The sequence below is a fragment of the Sus scrofa genome, chromosome 13 (assembly GCF_054392235.1).
Source record: "Sus scrofa isolate SSC_HxYL_T2T_F1_AM1 chromosome 13, Sscrofa_HxYL_maternal_Yorkshire_Landrace_v2.0, whole genome shotgun sequence".
In the NCBI taxonomy this organism is placed as follows: domain Eukaryota; kingdom Metazoa; phylum Chordata; class Mammalia; order Artiodactyla; family Suidae; genus Sus; species Sus scrofa.
The window spans coordinates 24827252-24853449 of NC_139395.1; the positions used below are offsets into that span (position 1 = coordinate 24827252).

The 26198-nt window shown below is 37.5% G+C and overlaps 1 protein-coding gene and 1 long non-coding RNA gene across 7 annotated transcripts in view; both read left to right on the forward strand.

The window, feature by feature from the left end:
* Positions 1-26198, forward strand: part of UBE2E2 (ubiquitin conjugating enzyme E2 E2) — a 383225-nt gene that overhangs the window by 69787 nt on the left and 287240 nt on the right.
* On the forward strand, positions 1904-7449 carry LOC146397212 (uncharacterized). Its single transcript, XR_014822510.1, has 3 exons — positions 1904-4317; positions 4605-4855; positions 5214-7449. It is a non-coding gene; the product is annotated as an uncharacterized LOC146397212 (long non-coding RNA).

Here is a 26198-nt window from a genome sequence, read left to right on the forward strand (position 1 = left end):
TTGATCACATATTGGGGCACAAAGCTAACCTCAACAAATTTAAGAGTATAGAAATTATTTCAAGTATCTTCTCTGACCACAATGTTCTGAAACTAGAAATCAGCCACAGGAAAAGAAATGAGAAAAAAACCGACTACATGGAGACTAAATAACATGCTACTAAAACCAATGGGTAAATGAGGAAATCAAAAAGGAAATTAAAAAATACCTCAAGACAAATGATAATGAAGAGGGATGCTTCAAAAGCAGCGCTTAGAGGGAAGTTCACAGCAATACAGACCTTCCTCAAAAAACAAGATACATCTCAAATCAACAACCCACCACCTAAATGAATTAGAAAAAGACCAAACAAAACCTAAAGTCATCAGAAGGAAGGAAATCATAAAGATCCGAGGAGAAATCAATAAAATAGAGATTCAAAAAAATGATAGTGGAGTTCCTATCATGGCTCAGTGGTTAATGAATCCGACTAGGAACCATGAGGTTGCGGGTTCGATCCCTGGCCTCGTTCAGTGGGTTAAGGATCTGGTATTGCCGTGAGCTGTGGTGTAGGTTGCAGATGCGGCTCGGATCCTGTGTTGCTGTGGCTCTGGTGTAGGCTGGCAGCTATAGCTCCGATTCGACCCCTAGCCTGGGAACCTCCATATGCCGCGGGAGTGACCCTGGAAAAGGCAAAAAGACAATTGAAAAAAATCAATAAAACCAAGACCTGGTTCTTTGAAAAGGTAAACAAAATTGACAAACCTCTGGCCAAACTCATCAAGGAGAGAAAAAAATCCAAACAAAATAAGACATGAAAAAGGAGAAATCTCAAAGGATACTGCAGAAATACAAAAAAACTGTAAGAGAATACTGTGAACAATTGTATGCCAACAAATTTGACAACCTAGAAGAAATGGACAACTTTCTAGACTTACAACCTGCCACCGCTGAATCAAGAGGAAATAGATCAACTGAACAGATTGATCACTAGAAATGAAATTGAATATGTAATAAAAAACACTCCCTACAAACAAAAGTCCGGGACCAGATAGCGTCACAGGTAAATTCTACCAAACATACAAAGAGGAACTTATACCCATCCTTCTTAAACTTTTGCAAAAGGTTGTGGAAGAAGGAACACTCCCAAAGACAATCTATGACAACACCATCACCCGAATTCCAACAGACAAAAATACCACCAAAAAAAGAAAACTATAGCCCAATATATTTGATGAATATAAATACAAAAATTCTCAACAAAATTTTAGCCAACCGAATCCAACAATATATAAAAAAGATCATACAATACAACCAAGTGGGATTCATCCCAGGTTCACAAGGATGGTTCAATATATGCAAATCAATCATTGTCATATGCCACATTAACAAAAGAAAAGTCAAAAACCACATGATCATCTCAGTAGATGCAGAAAAAGCATTTGACAGAGTCCAACCTCCATTCATGGTAAAAACTCTTACCAAAGTGGGTATAGAGGGAACATACATTAACATAATCAAAGCCATTTATGACAAACCCACAGCAAATGTAATACTCAATGGAGGAAAGCGAAAGCCTTCCCACTAAAATCTGGAACAAAACAGGGATGCCCACTCTCACCACTTTTATTCAATGTAGTATTGGAAGTCCTAGCCACAACAGTCAGGCAAACAAAAGAAATAAAAGGTATGCAAATTGGAAGAAAAGAGGTAAAATTGGCACTGTATGCAGATGACATGATACTGTATATCCCTAAGGACTCCACAAAAGCTATCTGAACTGATGAATGAATTCAACAAAGTAGAAGGTTACAAGATTAACATTCAGAAATCAGTTGCATTTCTGTATACTAACAATGAAATATTAGAAACAGAATACAAAAATACAATACAAATCCCACCTGACATAACAGGTGAGAGGCTTATATGCTGAGAACTATAAAACATTAAGGAAATTAAAGAGGATTCAAAGAAATGGAAAGATAGTCCATGCTGCTGGGCTGGAAGAACTAATATCATAAAAATGGCCACACTACCTAAAGCAATATACAAATTCAGTACAATACCTATCAAATTTCCCATGACATTTTTCACAGAACTGGAATAAACAATCCGAAAATTTATATGGAACCATAAAAGACCCAGAATCACCAAAGCAATCCTGAGGGACAAACACCAAGCAGGAGGCATAACTCTCCCAGACTTCAGGCAGTATTACGAAGCTGTGGTAATCAAGACAGTGTGATACTGGCACCAAAACAGACATAGAGACCAATGGAACAGAATAGAGAACCCGGAACTAAACCCAGATACCTACAGTCAATTAATCTTAGACCAAGGAGGCAAGAATATAAAATGTGAAAAAGAGTCTTTTCAGTAAGTGGTGCTGGGAAAACCAGACAGCCGCATGTAAATCGGTGAAACTGGAAAACACCCTCACACCGTGCACAAAAATAAATTTAAAATGACTTGAAGATTTAAATGTAAGACAAGACACCATTAAACTGGAAGAGAACATAGGTAAAACATTCTCTGATGTCAACCATACAAATACTTTCTTAGGTCAGTCTCCCAAGGCAACAGAAATAAAAGCAAAAATAAACCAATGAGACCTAAGCAAACTGACAAGCTTTTGCACAGCAAAGGAAACCATAAAAAAACAAAACAAAACAAAAACAACCTACGGAATGGGAGAAAATCATTTCAAAGGACTTAATCTCTAAAATATACAAACAATTTATACAACTCAGCAGCCAAAAAACCAACAGCCCAATTGAAAAATGGGCAAAAGACCTGAATAGACATTTCTCCAAAGAAGGTATACAGATGGCCAACATGCACATAAAAAAAATGCTCAACATCACTGATCATTAGAGAAATGCAAATCAGAACTACTATGAGGTACCACCTCACACCAGTCAGAATGGCCAGCATTAATAAGTCCACAAATAACAAATGCTGGAGAGGGTGTGGAGAAAAGGGAGCCCCCCCTACACTGTTGGTGGGAATGTAAATTGGTACAACCACTATGGAAAACAGTTTGAAGGTACCTCAGAAAACTAAATGCAGAACTACCATATGACCCAGCAGTCCCACTCTCGGGCATATATCTGCATAAAACTTTCTTTGAAAAAGATACATGCACTTGCATGTTCATTGAAGCACTATTCACCGTAGTCAAGACATGGAAACAAATGTCCATCGACAGATGAGTGGATTAAGAAGAAGTGGTATATTATATATACACAATGGAATGCTACTCTGCCATAAAAAAATAACAAAATAATGCCACTGCAGTAACATGGATGGAACTAGAGAAACATACTAAGTGAAGTAAGTCGGAAAGAGAAAGACAGATACCATATGATATCACATATCTGGAATCTAATATACAGCACAAATAAACCTTTCCACAGAAAAGAAACTCATGGACTTGGAGAACAGACTTGTGGTTACCAAGGGGGAGGGAGAAGGAGTGGGATGGACTAGGAGTCTGGGGTTAACAGATGCAAACTATTGTATTTGGAGTAGATAAGCAATGAGATCCTGCTGTATAGCGCTGGGAACTGTAGTCACGTGTGATGGAACATGATGGAGGATAATGTGAGAAAAAGAATGTATATATGTGTAACTGGGTAACTTTGCTGTACAGTAGAAATTGACAGAACCCTGTAAACCAACTATAATGGAAAAAATAAAAATCATTTAAAAAATGATTGAAGTGTGGAGGTAATAGCAATTAAGTGAGGGTAGAATGGACACACAGTCCATCCTGAATTGATAATTGTTGAAGCTGAATCGGGGGGGCTATGGTCTGTTTGTGAACCTTCCCCTCATCCTGTTTAGATATTGAAATCCTTATGCCTGCTGTGAGAAATTAGAGGTACTTAGGTCCTGAGGGAGGATCCCTTAAGAATTGGGTTAGTGATCATAAAATTGACTACACAGAGCTCCCTTGTCCCTTCTTCCCTGTGAGGGTGCTCTGTGTGAATGCATCGGTTCCCCTGGGATGTACTGACTGTAAACCTGAAAGAGCTCTCTCACCTGAACTCCACTGTCCCAGGCCCTTGACCTTGAACTTCCCAGCATCCCGAACTGTGAAAAATTAATTTTTGTTGTTTGTGAGCCACTCAGACTTCCTTGTCTAAGGGTTTGGTACAGCAGCCTGAAGGGACTAAGATAGGGGTGTATAAGGACATACTCTTCTCTCTCAAAGTGTGCTAGTAATCTTTCGTAAGTAAAGTTGGAAGGGAAAAAACCCAATAGTGATACAGCTTGCACAAATGAAAGTTTGTTACTGTGGCTGACTTTCCTGGCACACATATCTTTTTTTTTTTTGTCTTTTTGTTGTTGTTGTTGTTGTTGTTATTTCTTGGGCCGCTCCCGCGGCATATGGAGGTTCCCAGGCTAGGGGTTGAATCCGAGCTGTAGCCACCGGCCTACGCCAGAGCCACAGCAACACGGGATCCGAGCCGCGTCTGCAACCTACACCACAGCTCACGGCAACGCCGGATCGTCAACCCACTGAGCAAGGGCAGGGACCGAACCCGCAACCTCATGGTTCCTAGTCGGATTCGTTAACCACTGAGCCATGATGGGAACTCCTCAAATTGCTTTTTGATCAGAAAAGTTCTCTGTTAACATTATAATAAGATATGTGTGTGGAGTTCCCGTCGTGGCGCAGTGGTTAACGAATCCGACTAGGAACCATGAGGTTGCGGGTTCTATCCCTGGCCTTACTCAGTGGGTTGAGGATCTGGCATTGCCACGAGCTGTGGTGTAGGTCGCAGACGTGGCTCAGATTCCACATTGCTGTGGCTGTGGTGTAGGCTGGCGGCTACAGCTCCAATTAGACTCCTAGCCTGGGAACCTCCATGTGCTGTGGGAGCGGACCTTAGAAAAGGCAAAAAGACCAAAAAAAAAAAATAAAAAAAAAAAAGGCAGTTTGACACATTGCTACTTCCAGATATTTTTCACATGTGTTTTAAGAATAGAAGTTAACAAGCAAAAGCAAATTAGGAGGAAAAAACTTTTAAAACTGTCACTTTAAAATACCATATTATGTTACTATAAATGATAAAATTGGGTCCATTTACAGACCCTATGTTTAAAACATCTTTTTGATTATTTTTATGATTCTCCCTTTTTACTTTCAAATACACACATTAGTTGAAGACTAATGGTACTTTATTTTTTATTTTTTTATTTTTTATTTTTATTTTTTGTCTTTTTAGGGCCACACCCACGGCACATGGAGCTCCCAGGCTAGGGGTTGAATTGGAGCTGTAGCTGCTGGCCCACGCCACAGCCACACCAACATGGGATCCCAGACCTACACCACAGCTCACAGCAATGCTGGATCTTTAACCCACTGAGCAAGGCCAGGAATCAAATCTGAGTCCCCATGGATACTAGTCGGGTCGTTAACCACTGAGCCACGACGGGAGCTCCAACTAATGGTACTTTAAATGCTTCCTATTCATTTTTAAAATATCCAAGTATTACTTAATATTTAGTTTTACTTATGAAACTAAAGAAATGGCATGTGCCAATGACATTACAATTAGAGGCTTTTAATATCAAATTGTAATAAATTGTTTTATTTAAAATTTCTATTTTAGGAACATAATAGTTCTATAAAAGTGGTTTTCCTTAATGTGATAAAATTTTTCACTAAAATATAATTATACTTTTGCATAAATATAATTGATAGACTATTTAATTTCCTCTTGTGATGTATGTGTGTACGTTGTGTATTCAGCATTGAGTAAAGAGGACTCGTTTTAAACATTCTTGAAGGAAAATTTGAGTTTGCAAAAGGTGAATATAAAAGATGTTTCAAGTCAATTAAACCACCTAGTAAAAGGTGGGCTTTAGAAAACATACATAAGAATTATTTTTCACAACAAATTCCAAGTATGTGTTTACTCTGCTAAGCAGATTGTTAACTACCAGGTAATAGCTGCTGTATCTAGTTAAGTCAGTGCAGCGGTGAGGAAGCACTTAATGTAGACTGTGGGATGTTTCTTGAAGCTAGCTGTTCAGGCCACATGGGACCCGAGATTTGCTATCTCTACTTGTCTAGATCACTGTTTCTCAGACTTGAATGTAGTTAAAAATTGTCTGGAGATCTTGTTAAAAATGCCGATTTTATGTTTAGTGGGTCTAGAATGAGACCTAAGGTCCTGCTTTCCCATGTGATTCCAGTGTTGGTCTGAAGACCACTCTTTGAATAGGAAGGGGCAGGATTATCATAACTGTGGTTTAGAATTGCATATCTCAGATAACATATGATTGTAGATAATATATTTCTGCTGACTTCGAAGTATGTGCTTTAAAAAATTGTTTCCTTGGGCTTCCAAAATATTGTTGGCTTGCTGGTGCTGCTAGCCTGTGCAGTGTCTTTTGCTGGTTAGGTACAAGTGTTCATTAAGGTATTTGCATAGGTTGACTAGCAGAGAGCCCTTTGTGAGGTAGAAAAAGATACCTCCCCTAAGTGGATGGAACCTGGCTCAGGCAGGCTTGAGCCTGAGCCCCAGCCCTTACTCATTCACTCCTCACTCACCTCACTCACTCGCTGGGCTAGGAGACTGCATACAAGCTTGCAAGTTGCTCTGTGATTCTGCCTCGTTTGACCTCTGAGTCCAGTTACAGAACAGTATCAAAAGACATTTTAAATGATTATTACATTTTATGTAATAATATGTATTATTATATATGTGATAACAAAATCAACTTCTCAGTGTATAAGCAAAGCAAGAAATCTTAACTTTTCATATGTTGTAATACTAGGACTTTACAGTTTTAATATGCTTGCTATAAAACTTAATATTTCCTATATATATAAAGCAGGTTAACTAAAATGCAGAGCGCTAATACATATACAAGCAACGTAATTGACCATGTTTACTTAAACAGTAGCCACACCCACAGATTAGTAGTCTAGGGAAGTGGTTCTCAGATTTGTGGTATCAGGCAAAATGGGAAAAATAAGATAATATAGTGGAGTTTTTATGTTTATAAATTTATTTAAGGGAACATTAGTTCTTTATTCCTGTTTTTGGAGTTAGTGTCTTCTTTATGAAACAGTGTTGGAGACATAGTGGAGGTGCTTTTGTGTATGTGCTCACATGCAGGCATGCATACCCCTGGCTTTTTTTTTTTTCCCCCAAAGGGAGAAACAGCTTCTCTTCCTAGTCTTTAAGAAAGAAAAGGAGGAGTTCCGGCCATGACTCAGTGGTAATGAGTCCAACTAGTATCCATGAAGCCTCCGTTTCAATCCCTGGTCTTGCTCAGTAGGTTAAGGATCTGGCGTTGCTGTGAGCTGTGGTGTAGGTCACAGACGCAGTTCAGATCCTGTGTTGCTGTGGTGTAGACGGACAGCTACAGCTCCAATTCTACCCTTAGCCTCGGAACTTCCATATGCCACGCGTGTGGCCCTAAAAAGACAAAAATAAAATAAATAAAAAAGCCATAAGGAGGCTGAGCCCGGTACAATTTGGAAATAGATAAAAATGATAGCATTTTTTTTTTTTTTTTTTTTTTTTTTTGTGCTTCTCTTGCTCTCAAAACCCTCTCACCTGTCTTCTGGTTGCCTCATAAATAGTTACCAACTTTTTTTGTTGTAATACTTCATGAAAGTTCAGTTCCTACGGGGAGCAATCCGGGCTTTCGGAATAACCTCCTGCTACCTGGAAGTGGCATGGTGGTAAAGTTCTAGCTCTGTCACTTAATGGCTGTGTTGTCATTACATAACCTTCATGAAGCCGTGTAACCTTTTTGTGCATCTTTTTATTCATATTTAAAATCAGGATACTAGTACATCCCTCATGTGGTGCTTGTGATTATTAAACGTTTGGCACGGTGCCAGTCACATAATACGCACTCAGCTGCTTTATTGTCCTCATCCTAATTTCAGTTGTTGAGTAGAAAGCAACAGATTAAACTAAATAAAAATTCACACCCCTACCCTAGTCATGTTTCAGTCCCTCTATGTTTGATTAGCTTTCCAGGTAATTCTTACGTTTAAGATGTTACCATGTGTTTTAATACTTTATTCTAAAGATCCTCTCATAGCAGACTTACTAAGAATTGATTGTATGTACTCATACACTTGAAAGGACAGAGGTATGAAATTGTGCATTTCATCTAACACTGTCTTCATGCCTAACATAGTGTCTTCAAAGTGTGGTCAAACCTCATCATTTTATGAGATAATACAGTCTTTAAAAAAACTGAGAACAAACCTTGGTTCCAGATATGTTACAGAGACCTTAATGATGAATTCACTCAAGTATAAGAAAGTAATCATCTCTGAGTATTCTTCTCATGGCTAGTTTAAAAAAAAAAAGATCAAATATGCTATATACATATCATACTCTTATTCTCTGGTATAAAGATTTTTAATTCAACTTTAGAAGTCATACAGTAATGTTTATTTTGAATTCAGAAACCTGGTTTTTAGGCAGTGTGGATGCTCATAAGTGTAATCTATAAATTAGAAACATTTATTTACCTTGAATAATTTATTAGGGCACTGAATAAAAGTGCTAAGAAACTCATAGTTCCACAATAGTTGTACAGTGGTCATATTTCTGAGTGAGGTATTTTTAACTACACATTATTAGAAGAAAAGATTTGAATGTCCTTGGTAAAACTTATATTGTTCCCAGCATAAAGATAGATAGATATAAAGCAGTTCTTACTGGGTCACAATGCTAAATCATTGGCTGGTTAAATTAGGCAAAACACTAGTATTTAGTATATGCTTTTCCCTAATGTAAATTGTATATAGGGTCAACTAATTGTACAAGAGTAGATTACTTGGTACAGGTTTATTGGTGAGAAATCTTGATTTTCGCTTGGTGTTATCATCGGCCCTTCTTGATTACTCTACCAGAAATGAAAAATGATTGAGAAATTGCTTTTCTGATTTCCCTTGCTCTTTATCATCTGTGTGTTCAGTTCAGAATATGGGTGATTTGTTGTGTCTTTTAATTTCATCATCAGCTCTACAGATACACTGATCAAATATGTTATGACTGTAACTCTAACGAGGCAGGTAATTATTGTCTCAGTCTGAAAAATTACTCTCTGAAGCCAGTCACTGTACTGAATACGGAAAATTCATTGTTTCCACCTGCCCGAGACTGAGTTAAAACTACCACTTCTCCCAGCTTCCCCCTCTTAATCTTTTCCATTCAAATATGTATAAATATCTGCAGTTTAAAAATCTCTCATTAACTGTTTACATGTAATATTCATCTTTCTTTTGTTGTTGTCATTTTACCTTTCTCTTGTCCTTTTAAAATTCATCCACGGTGGGATGAATTCTGCAGATCTGCTGAATCTTTTCTCAAAGGTCATCAGTAACCGCCTCCTTACCAAATTGTAGTGTCCACTTTCGCTCACTGAAATCATCTCCTTCCTTGATTTCTGCAGTACTATACTTATCTCTGATTCTTCTTTCTTGGTCGCTTTCCTGTTTTTTTTTTTTTTCCTTTTTTCATGCTTCAAGGTATTTTTTAAAGCTGAGGCCTAAATCTTCTGCTTCTATCTGTTTTAGGGGCTTCAGATTCCCCTAGGGTGGTCTCAGTAAGGCATATGAAAGAATGATTGGGCCAAGTTAGGGACACAAGTAGTAAGAAAGCAGATCCTGGCCCAAAGGGAATGCCACTATTTGGCTTCCTTTCATGTGGCAAAAAAGGTTTACTGTAACCAGATCTTCTAATTAAGATAAGTATGTGAAGTCCAGATTTTATTCCAAGTTTGAATGTTGGCAGTTATTTGAAGTTTGGGGATTCCCAGATAAGGGGGGTCGACATAGTACCCTGATTTGGAAAGTGGTTATGTAGCTTGTACAGTGCACAGCCTTTGGGTATGTAGTCTACATTATAATATGTACCAGCTGTACCACTGCAAGGAGAGGTCTTCAAGATTACCCTAAAGCTGTATTTTCATAGCAAGTGCATATTTTTTCAATTTGAATAAGGGTGACATGGAGGAAAGGTTGATGGAGATGATGGAATAAATATTCCCCAAGCCACTCTTCCTGCCCCAACTATTGGAAGATGGTTTTTTTTTTACCATAGCCCAAGCAAACATGACTATGGACCTCTAATTTGTGACCTCTGCTCTGAATCTTGGAGAGTTCATATATTCTCACATATGTAATCTCATATATATATCTTATGAGCTAATATATAATCTCTATATATATTTATAATATATATGTAATATATAATCTCATATATATCTTGGAGAGTTCATATATTCTCATAGCTTCAAGCTTTTCTAGATAGAGGATTTAATTCTAAATTTTCTAAATAGAGGACTTAATTCTACAATTTCTTAGTAAAGGACTTTATTTAGTTCCCTTTTAAGAACATTTTAGGTTTTTTTTTTTGTTTTTTTTTTGTTTTGTTTTTGGTCTTTTTGTATTTTCTAGGGCTGCACCCACGGCATATGGAGGTTCCCAGGCTAGGGGTCTAATTGGAGATGTAGCTTACAGGAACGGCAGATCTGAGCCGTGTCTGCAACCTACACCACAGCTCACAGCAATGCTGGATCCTTAACCCACTGAGCGAGGCCAGGGATCAAACCCGCAACCTCATGGTTGCTAGTTGGATTTGTTAACCACTGAGCCACGACGGGAAATCCTCAAGAACATTTTAGCTGGTGAACTTTGAATTGGAGGCAAGTGCTTATCTACCTCAGAAGATAGAGCCTTTCTAGTTCTGTTCAACTCAGCTCAAGGGCCTTTATAGTTCTGAAATTTATGATTCTATTAGTCTCCTTCTTGTCTGACTTCTCACACTAGGTCTCATGTTTCCGACCACTTTTGGGATATTTTGCTACTTCAACGTTTCTTTTCTTAACCAGTTTAGAGCTAGCATGTCTTAAAGTGAACTCCAGTTTTCTTCTCAATGTAGTTCCTTTCTCAGTTTCTGTTGTTATTCATCTTCCCGATAATTTAGACTTGTGAAAAGTTACCCACTCATGTCCATCCATACTCCTGGCCCATGACTTCTTGAGGCCTGGCAGCCAAAATTTGCTCTGTAGCCCATCTCCACGTTTCCAGAACTCTGTGTCTGCAGTGTCCCTCCCAGCCATCTCCTGTGAACAAAATTTTTGCCGTCCCACTTCTCTTTTCAAAAAGCCAGTGGTTCTGGTTAGGTAGGGATCTACTAAATGTGTTTCTCCTTGTATTTTCAGAGGCCATATAATCTTGTCCTTACCATATCCAACTATGGTTCACACCATTAAATAATTATTACTCCACTCAAGGAAGACGCTTTATTAACAGTTGTGTATCCTGTCTTACGTCAGTTTCTTTTACTTTTCTAACAAAGCCCCCACCACATTTTTCATAGCCCAGTTTCATGCTTTCCAGGAATCTTCTCTGATGACTCTAGCTCATAGTGGCTTCTTTCTTTGAATTCCCAATGAGTGACACATGGCTTATCACTTAAAATCTTATATACTTTTAGAGCTGGAAATTATCTTAAGGATTAGCTCATCTGTGCATTTTATAAATGACAGAAAATTTGTAACCTGCCCTCAATTGTATTAGTTAATAGCAAAGCCCAAACGAGACCTCTCACCTAACTTCATGCAAGGTAGTATGGAAACAACCATGGACAGTACTTAAAACTAATAAATGTGGTTTTATCCTAATAAAACTTTACCAAAAATTTTGCCAAAATTGGGGCTTGTGGGCCATAGTTTGCCAACCTGCTCTAGAGTATTACTGATAACCATCCTAGTAAATTTTCCTTTTATATTGATAATAAATAAACGGTTCTTTTATATAAATAAAAATGTTCTTGTATATTGATTTTAGAACCAGTACATTAGACACATTTTTTTAAAACCCTGACTTTTATTTAGAATTGCCATCAGATAAATAAGGACATACAATTTATTTTTTACTATCAGGTACGAATTTTCATGTTTAGTTCAACATGAGAAGTTATACAATATTTTTTTTCGTTTGAGAAACATTGCCTGTAGATGATAAGGAAGTCTTTAAGTATAATTTATATAGTAGATCCAAGATCTGCATAAATGTAAGGTGATGCCTTTCCAGTGAAAGAATAGAATAGTGTTTTTCATCATACTCCAGATACTTGGAATAAAACAAAAAGTAAAGTTACTGAACCAGGGTCATAGCAACTTACTATAAGAGCTAGAAGCAGAACTAAATAACTTAGTCGACTCAAGTCTGTTGAACAACAGATTCAGACTACTTTTGGCTGTTAAAATTCCCATGGCTCTCCTCATGGGAAATAACACCATTCATGCTGTTATCCTTGCTGCATTCTGACCAGTATAGCAGTTACGCTTTTAGTCTTACTTGAACTCCCTCGTTGAATGTAATTTCTGAGCTGAGCTCTAGCCAGCTCACTGGGTGTATTAACACCCCTGCTCTGAAGGGGTCTCCTCTGCTTTGTTTCTTCACTATTGAGCAATTTCATTTCTACTGTTCAGCAGTTAGCTACTATCCTGTATGGGAAAATTGGCATTTTATGATCAGTGTAATGTATATTTGATGGACTGTTTACTTTATATAAGAACAAAACTGAACTTGAGCATGTCTGAGATGTAAACATGATGACATTGTGGCAAGAGGGATAAATGTTTTCAAATAAAGATATTAGAATCAACCTTTGAAATATAGAGACCTTTTAATTTTGACAGTCAAAACCCACTACTCTGTGCCACATTATTAAACTAGCAGTTCTCAAGATTTTTCTCCTCAGGACTTTAAAAATTATTGGATTATGTCTATCAGTATTTGCTAGAATTAGAGCACATTTAAAATACATTTATTAATTTTTTAAAAATAGCATCAGTAAACCCATTCCATGTTAACATAGATTTTATGAAAAATATACGTTGGTTTAAATATATGATGAAAAATATTTGAAGAGGGCATTGTTTTACATCTTTGCAAATCTCTTTATTGTCTGATTTAGTAGACCACAGCTGAATTCTGCTTTTGTAGTCTCTTGTGAGAGGTTGTTTTACTTGAACTGTGAAGGAAACACACATGCACACACATGCAGTTGGAAAAAGGAAGACTATTTTAACAGCCTTTTCTGATAATTGTGGATATTTTTCTTAGATAATACAAACAGTAATTTTTATTCGTTAATAGCAGTGTGGAATCTAAAACCATATCTGTAAACTTACTGTACTATGTTACATTAAAATCCACTGGTTTGTCTTACATCTTGCCTACATACATTCATTCACCTATTTGTTGGGCGTATGTGTGTGTGTGTGTGCACATGCACACGCATGTTTAATTCCTGTTTTATCTTTTTTCTTGTTCTTTTTTTTTTTTTTTTTTTGCTTTTTAGGGCGGTACCCATGACATACAGAGATTCCCAGGCTAGGGGTCAAATTGGAGCTGTAGCTGCCGGCCTAGGCCACAGCCAGAGCAACTCCGGATCCAAGCCAGGGATCAAACCCTCAACCTCATGGTTCCTAGTCATTTCCGCTGTGCCACGATGGGAACTCCTTGTCTTGTATTTTCAATGAATCCTTTACCCATGTGTGATTTTGTAACATCAGGTATTGGTCACTTGGAAATTGACTCTCTGAGTTACCAAACCTTCCAGATGTTGATAGATTTCATTATGCAGTATCAAAAAATATCAGTTCTCTAAAATCACCACTGATTATGTCAGAAAAATCTTTTAAGAATTGGCAGCAGCTATGTTTTCCAAAATTCTGTTTTTTGCTTGAAAGGTCAAATTTTATCATTAGCAACAAATACTTTAAGTTGATTTTCCTGATATGACAGGCTCTCTCAGTTATTATTTTTAGAACGTACCTGTTACATACCCAGGTCTGAATTAGCATAATTTATCTGTCAGTCATTCTTTCAAAGAGAAATGACATTTCATGAAAGAAGCAGCTAATTCAGGTTGCAACTTGAACAGATACATGAGTGCTTTGCTTCAACACAGACATATTTAGGCAGGCAGCAGAAGTGCTTTGTGCATGCTCAGGGGTCAGTATTTAATGCTTCTAATAATTTTTACTGCCTTTTCAAGAACAAATGAAGCTAATTTGTCTTTCTTTTTTAACTCTTGTGCCATTGCATTGATTTTTGAGATGAGACACCAGCAGTATACCTTCTATTGTATTTGCGTCATCATTACAAATGTTAACACAGAAAAAAAAGGCAAATGAGTCTTAGTATTATTATGAGATAGTCCTGATGACTTCATTGACCCTCTGAAAGTTCTCTGGGATGTTTAGAACTTTGAGAACTGCATTTATGTCTCTTGTAGGAGACAGTATTTAATGTTCCCTTTTCTTTTGAGAGTATAAAATATAACCATTTTTTTAATCTTAGTTCACTTTACCATCCTCTAAGAACATTACCATGAAACTTGTATTTTCTAACGTGAGGCCTTTGTTACTGGTTTTATTATTTTGTTCAAGTGATACTGTTATATTAATAACAGTTATGCTTGGATGAACCTTCTGAAATTCATGGTAGTTAAAGAAGGAAGGGACTGAAAATAAAGTGTTGAGGAAACTTGTACTAGAAATCTGCCTCACCATTGAAGGAGTTAAAGTAAACTATAGAGTTTGAAGTATCTCTTCATTTTATAATAATGATTGAGAATTAGCTCTTGTGCGTGCCCAAGTCTAATTCCAAATGGATCTGTCCTTTTATCCTGAGCAAGTCATTTGACCTGTCTATGCCTCCATTCCCTTAACAGCTATAAGTGTGGAATATACGTCCAAGAACTGAAGTTGTAGACCTCCATGGCAAGAAACACAATCCCTTACTTAAACCACTCACGGCATTTTACTGGTAGATTTGATCTAAAGAGCAAAATTATGTTAATTCAATATACTCCCTCCCTCGCCACTCCTAGGACATGTATTCATTGTATCTTCAGAAATGAATGGTATATATCTGAATGCTAAACAGCTATCAAAGAAGATGAAAGTGTTCTGGTTCAGATTATAGACATCATTGGATTCCAATTAAAAAAAAAAACCAAAGAGATGAATAAATCATCCATTCTTTTATACTGCAAATGTCACTCTTGCTTAGTGGCACTGATTTGTGATTTATGGCCAGACATGTGCACATTTTCTCCACTTCACTACTCCTAGTTGGCTTTCTTACAAGTACTGTCATTCCATCTGGAATGACAAACAAGTGAACCAGTGGATAGCTACAGAGCAAGGACCACCACTGAACCAGAGACACTGAGTTCAGAACCTGGCTCAACTGGTAAGTGCATAATGTGGGGAAAGTACTATTTTCCCACCAATCCAGACAGTTATTCTTTAGATGTTAGTTACTAACTTTTAGGTACTATATTTTAGATATTCTTTAAACTAGGTTCTGTTATTAAACATTACTTCATTGGGAAAATTAAGTAGATCTTAACTGTTCAACTTCACTAAGGAAAATTGACGCATTTCCTCTGTATGTTCATAGGAATATAAAGGTATGAATAAAGACATTATAGCTTTATCATGCAGAAAAGGCAGCAGAGAAACTGACCTTTAGAATGCCATATTCTTTAAATTCAAAGAAATTAGGAGGAATACATCCATTTGGAGATATTTTGGGTAGAAGTGAAGCCCGCATTTGATTGAAATTTGTTCTTTCCGTTTTGTGAATTTACAAAAGTAGTATACTTACAGGTTTATGGTTGTGAATATTTTTTCTGAGTGTTTCAATAACAGTTTTTCCTCTGTACCATCTTTCTCCAAGTTGTGTTGTCTTTTTTGACTCTGTTTTATGTCAGTAGTCCTTGGTCACTTGTGTGTATTATGTGAGTAGGTTTCTCAAATCTACCAAATTGTTGCTACTTGTTTATGTGCTTTCCAGCTTCCAGAATTTATTGCTTTTACCTCCAGACTGATGTATTTATGCTTTTTTTCCCCACAAATTTTACTTTGTCATTTTAATAGGGTTTTGAAAGGAAACAAATATTGATGTGTTTGTTCTCTTTCCATCTTTACTTTGATGGAAATTTGCTTATTTAAATGAAAGCATCTCTACTGTCCTTATTTCAGCAAGCAAGTACCAAAGTCAACACAGTAGTTTAAAAAATTATTCTAGCAATCAGTTTTTATATTGTACAGATCCCATAAAATACTCATGGCTTCAATAATGTTATTTATGAATTATCATGAGTTGTTAAAGGGCTATAGGATTTTAAAATTAAGTTATGAATTATTTTGAAAAAAACACATTTTTATTTACTTGGTGAATTAGTTCTCAGTAGGTGAATTAAGTAGAAATGGATTTAGTGCTCTGCACCTTAAGCAGTAATTCATAATTGGGAAAGATTTATAGGAGCCACACTCATGGCATATGGAAGTTCCCAAGCCAGGAATTGAATCCAAGCCACAGCTATGACCTATGCCACAGGCTGTGGCAACACTGGTTCCTTTAACCCACTGTGTCCGGCCAGGGATTGAACCCACGTCTCAGCAGCAACCCACAGCTGCTGCAGTCAGATTTTTAATCCACTACACCAAAGTAAGAACTCCTAGTTTGGTTTTGAATATGCCTAATTTTGCACATGTGCACGCTTCTCTTGACCTAGTAATCAAATGGCCCCTTTTAGGAAAGTGGGTTTCAAGAGTACTAGCCTTGAAATTTTTGCGCATTCCCCCAAATACATAAGCAAGTGGCCTTGGGATGAATAGTGAAATGTCTACAGGTGTGGGAGTTGGAAGCTGCTTTTAGATCCTAGCTCCAATACCTATTAGCTATGTCTACTTCAGGGGATAAAATGGAAAATGGTGATAATACCTTCACTTTAGATTGCTGTCAGGATTAAATGAGATGAAAGGTATACAGTACCTAAAGTACAGGCATTCAGATACTAGTTTCTCTCTCTTGTAAGACTGCTCTCCAGGTTTTCTTCCTTCCAGATGACAGATGTCAATCTTCCCATCATTTTCCCATTGCCCATGGTTTGTTTATTCATATTGCCATGATCATCCCTCATTATGAAGAATCTATTGCATACTATTTTGTATTCAGTTAAATTAATAATGAAGATAGAAGATGACTTTACAGAGAGGATATTGTTTTTACACTAATAGGTGTTAAGGTAATGACAGTGGTTTTGCTGTCATTGACGGTCATGGCAGTTTTTATCATGCCTTGAGTTTTTGTCATTTGAAGAAAGTTATTCCTGTTAGATACATGACATCTAATAGTCTCTTGAAATTTACTGTGATTTGGATAGATCACAGGAATAGTTCAGAAGGGGAAACACAATTATAATAGCTTAGGTGCTAGGTGTTATTTTAAATTCCTCATTCATTCTGTGGCAACTACGTCTTCTGTACGAGGTGCTAGAGCTATTATAATGGTGAAGAAATGTATCAGTTATTTATTGCTACATAACAAACTACTTCAAAATGTAGTGAGTTAAATATTTATTATCTCATAGTTTCTTTGGTTCAGGAGTTTGAATATAGTTTAGCCATGTTCAGCTTGGGGTCTCTCATGAGGTTGCTGAATAATAGTCATCTGAAGGTTTGACTAGGGTGGAGGATCTTCTTTCATGGTGGCTCAGCCACATGCCTGCCAAGTTGGTACTGGCTGTTGACAAGAGGCCACATATTTTCCACATGTGGGTCCCTCTACAGGTTGCTTAAGTGCCCTCAAGACAAGGTGGTTGGCTTCCACCAGAGCAAACTTTCGGGAGGGAGAGGAGGAAAGGGGGGAAAGGGAAGGGGAGGGTGCAGAAGCTGTCTAAAAAGAATCCTTCGGGAGTTCCCGTCGTGGCGCAGTGGTTAACGAATCCGACTAGGAACCATGAGGTTGCAGGTTTGGTCCCTGCCCTTGCTCAGTGGGTTAACGATCCGGTGTTGCCGTGAGCTGTGGTGTAGGTTGCAGACGCGGCTCGGATCCCGCATTGCTGTGTCTCTGGCGTAGGCTGGTGGCTACAGCTCCGATTCAACCCCTAGCCTGGGAACCTCCATATGCCGCGGGAGCGGCCCAAGAAATAGCAAAAAGACAAAAAAAAAAAAAAAAAAAAAAAAGAATCCTTCATAAGTCACATAGCATCAGTTTTATCATATAACATCCTTTTTATCAGAAGCAAAGCACTAGGCCTGGCCCACATTCAACAAGAGGGGAATTATTTAGACCCTACCTTTTGAAGGAGAGGAGTCAAAGAATCCACGGACATTTAAAAGTCACCACAGTAAAGCATCTTTCTCTTCCAGGTATTGAATTTTATAGGTACCTTTGACTGTATTTACATTAGTGACCATAGCCTAGTGTTATCTAACACTGAATTATAGTTACTAATGTAAACACCAAAATGCAGTGAGAAAGGGCTCTAAGAGCAATATGTATAAAAGGCACGCCCTTTTTTGATAACCACTAATTTGGTGATTTTGACTTGGACGTCCTACCATTTTCTCAAATTCTGACTTGCCAACCATATCCCCAAACTAGCTCTCTCTGCTTCCTGTTATCATTGTTAACAATTTCTCTGTGAGTCACCTTGATTTGAGGCTGAGTCACCTTTCAAATACCACAGTATAAGCAGTCCTCAGGAATGGCTCATGCTCACCTTTTCACTTCCATTTCTTGTGTCCCAACATATCCCTCCTTCTTACTGCCCTTTTACTCAAATAATGATTTCTTAGTTCCTCAATCATTTAAGGTTCTGAGATCTCCCAAATTCTATTTCTAGTCTTCCGCCTTTTTTTCTTTTTAAAGACCTGCTTCATTAGGCTTCCCCACCCAAACTGGAGAGCTTCTCTACCACAGGGAATGTGCTCAATATGTTTCTAAAGTTGTTTTTCTATGGGATAAAAAATGAAGTTCCTGTAGCTAAAGAATTCTCTTAGACCTAAATGTTGAGAGAGAAAGGATGTTAGGTTGACTCCATTGTGGAGAAGCTTTTGGAGGGAAGATAGGGGATGAGGAGGAAGGAGACAAGATCTCTTCAGGTGATGCAGAGGAGATGAGTGGAAGAATTCAACCTGAAATCAGGTAATCTTGATTGACAGAATGAACGTCCAGGCACTTAACAATAGTGTGGGTAAGATAATGGTGATGTCATTATTTACTAGACTGTGTAGCAAGATTCTCAGTAGGAGGGAGAGAGCTCTCCACTGTGCATGGATAGGGGAAGATGGAAGACCATTAGTAGTCAGAAAGACCTGGGCTGTCAGTGGCTGCTTGTGCAGCCTTAGGCAAGTTGCTTACATTCTCTGGTCTTTAGTTTCTCAATCTGGGAAAATAAATGGTTTGGATTAGATCATTTCCAGTGCTAACATAATATGCCTTGGACAAGAACTTAGATATAATCGAAACAATTGAATTTCACTATTTTTAAAACAAATTTCCCCAATTTATTAATTCCATTAAAAACAACTTTAGAAATAATGTTGAGAACATTTACTAATTACATCTCCTTTGGTTGAATCTCTCCAATTTTCATTTATTAAGTGGAAGCCAGTATGAAATCAGATTATGCTACTATTACTGAAGTTGCTATTTCATAAACATATATTTAAAAAAATACATTGTCATTGGGTTATAATTTGAAATTGTTCCTTAGAGAAACACTTTCCAAACTTACAGGCATGAAAGAATTAAGATGGCCAATATATCTGTGTAAATAATAATCTGTTTATATACTATCTTGTAAATTAATATTAACTTATATAGTTGTATTATTTTGATTGTATTCTTCCCAGTGTTCTGGTTGTTAAAAAATATTTTCATGACAAAGGAGAATGTGTGTTAATTCTAAGAACTCAGTGAACATTAAATGGAGAGAAATTGATAACATGTTAACTTTAAAGGATTTTCAAATCATGACTTCTTATTTTAAACTGTAAACCAAATTTATATTGTAATTAATCTAAATTGACCATGTCAGATTAACCACAATTGTTTAAAACTTGGTTTTATAAACATTTTAATCTTCCAAAGTAAACAGAAAGGAGTTGTTGGGTCTATTGTTTTTTTTTTGCTCTTTCCCTGCCTTTGCGCTGATAATTTCTTTGGTCTGAAATGGGCCTAGCTGTTCTGCTAGGACTTAAGTTCTTGGTGAGAAGGGTTACAGGTAAACACAGGTGCCTTAAATACAGTGATCTTTACTTTCCTAGAAATGTTTTTGTGTTGATCTTTGTATTACACTGTGATTTCTTCATCTTACAGCTGATGCTTATATATAGTGCTGACCATGTGCCAGACCCATTCTGAGCACTTTTATATGTATTAACACATATGATTTTCAGGACAACCCTTGACAAAAGGCTGTGTCCTTCCCTTTTTTACAGATTGTCCTTCTCCTTTGATATCAGGTAGCTAGGCCATAGCTGTAGATGAGATCCCCAGATCTGGCCAGCATTCATGGTTTGTACCCAGTGGTGGGCTCAGAGATGAGTCTTCTTTCAAGCATACCTTAGCAGCAGCCATATCTGAGAGCACCATTCCCAGGAGAAAACCACGTTTTACTTGGATGGTCACAGTGCCTGATACAGAGATGCCCAATGCTGAAACCTGGGAATTGTCCTTACCATCTTTTTTCCCTTAATTCCTTAAGCTCTGTTAGTTCCACCAAGACAGTGTTTCCCTTTATGAGCCCCCTTCTCTGTGCCATTGGCAGAGTTAAAGCTGTTGTTGTCTCCAGTCTGACCTGTTTCAAGTGATAGCCCCACACTGCTCTTTGTGCCCTTTTAGGTATTCTTCTTCCCTAATTCTTTGCAAGTTGTAGGCTGGAATAGCTCCCCCCACACATACCTTTTTTGGTAACAGTTTTATTAAGCTGTTCACCATTTAAAGTATACAAATGAGTTAGAATATTCACAGAGCTTCTTTGCCATCACTCCCGAAAGAAGCCCTGTACTCATGAGCGCTCACTCTCTCTCCATTTCCCCATACCTCCAGCCTCAGGGATCTGCTAATCTGCTTTCCAACTCTGGAGGTTAGTCTGTTCTGGATATTTCACATAAATGGGGTTATACATGCTTTTTGTGACTGACGTCTTTTGCGTAACATTCCTAAGGTTCACTGTTCAGAGAGGTTACTTATTTGCCCTGAGTGCAGCCAGAGACTGATTTGTAGCACAAATGTCTTTCCTTAATTGTTCCTCAAAAGGCCTAGCTTTGATCATAGGTATAGCATTCAGGACCACCAGAGATTATCAGGGTTTTAGTGGTTTTTTTTTGTTTTGTTTTTATGGCTGCACCCACTGCATATGGAACTTCCCAGGTCAGGCACTGAAATCAGTCCACAGCTTCGACCTACACTACAGTTGCTGCAATGCCAGATCCTTTAACCTACTGCCCCTGGTTGGGGATTGAATCTGTGCCTCTGCAGCAAACTGAGCTGCTGCAGTTGGACTCTTAACCCACTGTGCTACAGTGGGAACTCCTAGTGGGTTCTCTTTGACTACCCTCTTCATCCCCTAGTCTCTTGTCTACTATCACACTCAGCTGTCAGCCTCTTAATTTCTAGCTCTGCGAGTTTTCTAGGGCTTCTGTAACAAATTACCACAAACCGAGTGACCTAAAACGGCAGAAATTGATTGTCTCACAGTTCTGAAGTCTAGAAGTCCGAAATTAAGGTATCCTGAGGGCCTTCATTCCTCTGAAACCTGTAGGGGATTCCTTCCTTGACTATTCTGACTTCTGGTGTTGCCAGCAGTCCTTGCACTCATTTGGCTTGTAGGTGCATCTCTACCGTCTCTGCCTCTGCCTTCTTCACACAGCCATCTTTCCTCATGTGTCTGTCTTGGCATGTTCTCATCTGCATGTGTGCATCTGAATTTTTCTCCTTATAAGGACACCAGTCATACTAGATTACAGTCTGCCCTAATGACCTTTATCTTTAACTTGATTATATCTGCAGAGACCCTGTTTCCAAATGAGGTCACATTTACAGATGGGAGGTGGTTAGGACTTCAAACTTTTGGAGGAGGGAATTCCACCCCAGCAATAGCTGATTGCTCTTGTTTGCAATAATGCTCCAGGGCACAGATTGCCACACTTGCTGTCCAAACAATGTCTGGTTCCTTGGCCAGGATTCGGGTGCTCCCAGTCTTTGAGGCTTGCTAAGGTGCTTTCCCAGGTTTGGAGCTATGGATCAATAGCTCATGTGATGAGCAGCTTTCCCTTTACCAGCTTTCCACCTGGATCTTCCCTGTGGAGCAGGAACTGTGAATGTGTTTGTGTGTGAATAGGAATTAACCCTGCCATGTAGCATCGATCTTCTACAGCCCTGATCTAGCAATGGGAATCAGGAACAGCAGAAAGGGTGCTGCCACCTCCTTGGTGTAGGTCTTCTGCAGTAGAGCCAAGGGAAATGATAATCTGCTGATGTTTGCCAGCTGTCAGACCCACCACTCTTCCACTTCAGGGATCAGTGGTGATGAGCCTACTGGAACAGAGTCATGAGGGGTCAGGTACAGAATGCCATGGCTCCCACTGTTAGCACCCAGCGTTCATGAATTTTGTTAAATAAGTGCTTTGCCGTTTGTTGCAAGCCCATTGATTGATCTCCAAGAATTCTGAATCATTATCTTTGCTAATTTTTGCCAGAGTAATAAGTGGTATGTTGGGAGAGAGGGAGAGGTTCTCCCAACTCGTCAAACAGCCATTCTAGGAAAATCTTGCTACTTTGAATAGTTTTAAGGCAGCATCTTTGAAGGTGGGGTTGTGAGAAAGACATAGAATTGGAATGGCTTATACTCTTCAGGGAATTTTGGCGATAGAAGAATGATTTCCATTAGCGCTGATGTTATATTTTTCAACATATTCGGCTATTCAACTTTTATAACCTGTTGTTAAAATGATTGAAATTATTTACTTAATAGCTTTCTTTTTGTACCTACAACAAAAACATTTAAGAATAAATGATTAGAAAAGAAACGTTATACCGTTTCCTTTCAGCAAATGAAGTTTTACTTGGAATATTTAATTGGCTAATTAAATGAGATAAGTCTTCATTGAAAGCTGGAACTTTATTTGTAATGAACTCATAGCACATCTTTTTTGCAGTTATTTATTTGATGTAAATGTCACCATCTGGGCTACAAATTTTTCATCTTATTCAGTTGAAGGGGCCAGCACAATATCTTGAAAGCTTTTTAAAAACTCTTGAGTGTGTTTATATCGAGGTAGCATTCTTACAGTGTTTAGTTTTAACTGCACTGAGCTCTACACTTAGAGATTTCTGACACTTGGAAGCTGCTATAATTCTCTATTATTTCTCCCAGCCCAAGGTACTGCTTTTTAGACTAGGAAATCACTCTGACATTTCATCAATAAGGAGTAATCACAAGGTATTTTTTTTTAACTTTTTTTGTAAAGCTTTGTACAAAGGCTTTGTTTCTTATAGCATCGTAACTGCCTCTCTATGTATGTGTTCATTTATTACTAGTGCTGTTCATTAGAATCTTAGAAGTTCAAACCTTAGGTTTTACTTAGTCCTGCCCCTGCATTTTGATGAAGTAATTTGAAGTACTTAGAGATTATGTAACTTTCTAAGCCTTAGAATTTAAGATTGTGTATATAACTCTAAGGGGTAGAACAAAATGATAACACTTCTTAAAATCTACGAAGCAAGGTGCAGTCTTCTTTTTTCAGAAAGCTTTAGGAAATACTATGTGTTTTTCCTCATAACATTTTACCCATTATTTTGTCTAGCATTAAATTGGAATCTATATACCAAGTAATTTTATTTTAGCTTAACTAATAAGCCAGAGAGACCTGATAATTTTGTTTTTTTTTTTTTCTAGTAGAAAGCATTTCTTTGTTGCCTTCCTCAGCATTTATGTTTCAATAAATTATAAATGGCTGTCAATGGCTAGTATTAATATAAACATGAAATCTCATCTTAAACACCTTAAATATTTTTTGAATCCTTGAATCAGGAATTAGCTAACATCAAAACTTAGTAGTTCTTAAGAAATCCTGACTTGCTTTGTTTTTTGCTATATTATATTTGTTCCTCATAGCCACCTTATGAATTTAGGTTAGACAAATTTTATTTTTACCATTTTATAGATGGAGAAACTGAGGTTTGCAGTTTATGTGACTTGCCTAGATTTTATGAGTTTAATAATTTACTCTTACAGTTAACCTGTTTCTTTGCCTGTCACTGGTCACTTAGTAGTAGTATTATCTTACTTCTCCCAGTGAATGCAAAAGTCGTGATGATTTTTGTTCTAGAGAATTTAAGAGAAATAATTTGCGAAATTTGATTTGATCCAAAAGCTATACCAGAAGGGAGGGATTATAAATTAAACTCCTCTGAGTTTCTTTTGTGGCCAGCAGAAATGAATCTGACTAGCATCCATGAGGACGCAGGTTCAAATCCTGGGCTCACTCAGTGGGTTAAGGATCCGGTGTTGCCGTGAGCTGTGGTGTAGGTCGCAGATCCAGCTTGGATCTGGTGTTTCTATGGCTGTGGTATAGGCCAGTGGCTACAGCTCCTATTTGACCCTTAACCCGGGAACCTCCATATGCCTCAGGTGTGGCCCTAAAATTAAAAAAAAAAAAAACAAAGTGAAACCCTTTCAGCAGACTAATTTAGCTCAACATCACCTACTCTGTGAAACCTGCCTTTTTTTTTCCCCCAGAGGACACAAAAACTCTTATTCCTCTCTGCTCTCCATAGCACTTTGTACCTGCCTCACTTGCTACAAGTATTATTTGTTGATAACCATTATTGAGCTCCTTGAAGGCAAGTTCATTTCTTCAGGGCCTTGCATGAACCGTAGTGGAGCTCAAGCAATATTTTAAAAATAAGGGAACTACATGTAATTGGGTTACTTTGCTGTACAACAGAAATTGAAGAAACGTAAATTAACTATACTATAATAGTAAATTTTTTAAAAAATGTAAAAAAAGAATACTGTAAATGAGGTGGTAATATAGATTAAAAATAAGTAGCAATAATAACAATTTAAAAAAAAGGATAAATGAATGCTACATGCTTGATATGTACTCATAAACTGTTGAAACCCAACAGTATGGGACTCTGATTCTGGATTAACTATGCAGTGTTAAATGTTTCTTGGACTATTTAACTGCATGATGTTTTGTTGTTTTTTTGCTCCATAAATACTCTGGAGTCTTTAGTTGGTGCTGGGCCAGTTTATTCCTACTCTGCTTTATCACTTAGGATTATTTTGGACCTGAATAAAACAGTTTCATTGTAGTACTGCATTAGTTGAGTCTGTGATTTTATTAAAAATAAAAAGTATCAGGACATTTAATTTCTTACACAAAATTTTGTTGCTGGAGATCTGTCATTTGTTTAAAAATAAAAATTTTAGCTTAAGTCTGACTATGCCGCAAGTGAATTTTAGAAAGAGCAAACTTTGTGAATTATGAAGGGAGTTTAAAGGTGGATACATCCAAAATGGTTTGGTTAGGATCTGACTAACCAGTTTCTGTGTTTTCTGTGTTTTTTTCTCCTCTCCCTTTTGGCAGTCCTGCCTTCCGACCAACTACACTGTTTATAAGCTGTAGTACCAGAAAATGGAATAGGAACAGAAGTTCACATCCTTCGGTTTTGTTACATGTTAGCAGATTCTTTAAATTTGAAGTGTGAAGAGGAATGAAATAGGTTATTTGTGCCTCATCCCTATTATTTCTGTCTCCCATTATTAAAGATAACAATGACTTATCTATAATTGACTAAAATTGCAGGAAAGAAAAGTAGTTAAAGAATTCTTCCTCAGTGTTTTTTTCACACCTTTCTTTTGGGAGAAAAATTAAAAAGACCTAAGTGGATTTTGATTATTTTATCTATGGCATTTTGTTTTGTTAAATTGTGTCTTGTGTAATGAATGGTGGAATTGGGCTCAGTTGTGAATTACAGGAAGTGGAATGTGTGATAAAGACTGTGGTTTTATGTCTGTTCAACATATCAAGGTGGAACTGAAATGAAAGTGTAAATATTTTAACAACATCAATTGCTTCTGCCACCAACCAGGACCAGTCCTAATGGAAACTAGATCAGTGATACAAAGTTAATGGGAAGTAGGGCAGAATAAGTCCTTATTTAGCATCAGGCACATTTTAGCAGTTTTGAGTCTGCTAGGCATGTATTCATTTTATTCACCAAGAATACAAATATGAGAATATTTTACTCTGAGAATTGAAGTAGCCGTAGTAAAACTATCCTTTCTTTTCTTTTCTTTAGTACTAGGATTTACATTTAATAATAAAATGTGTTT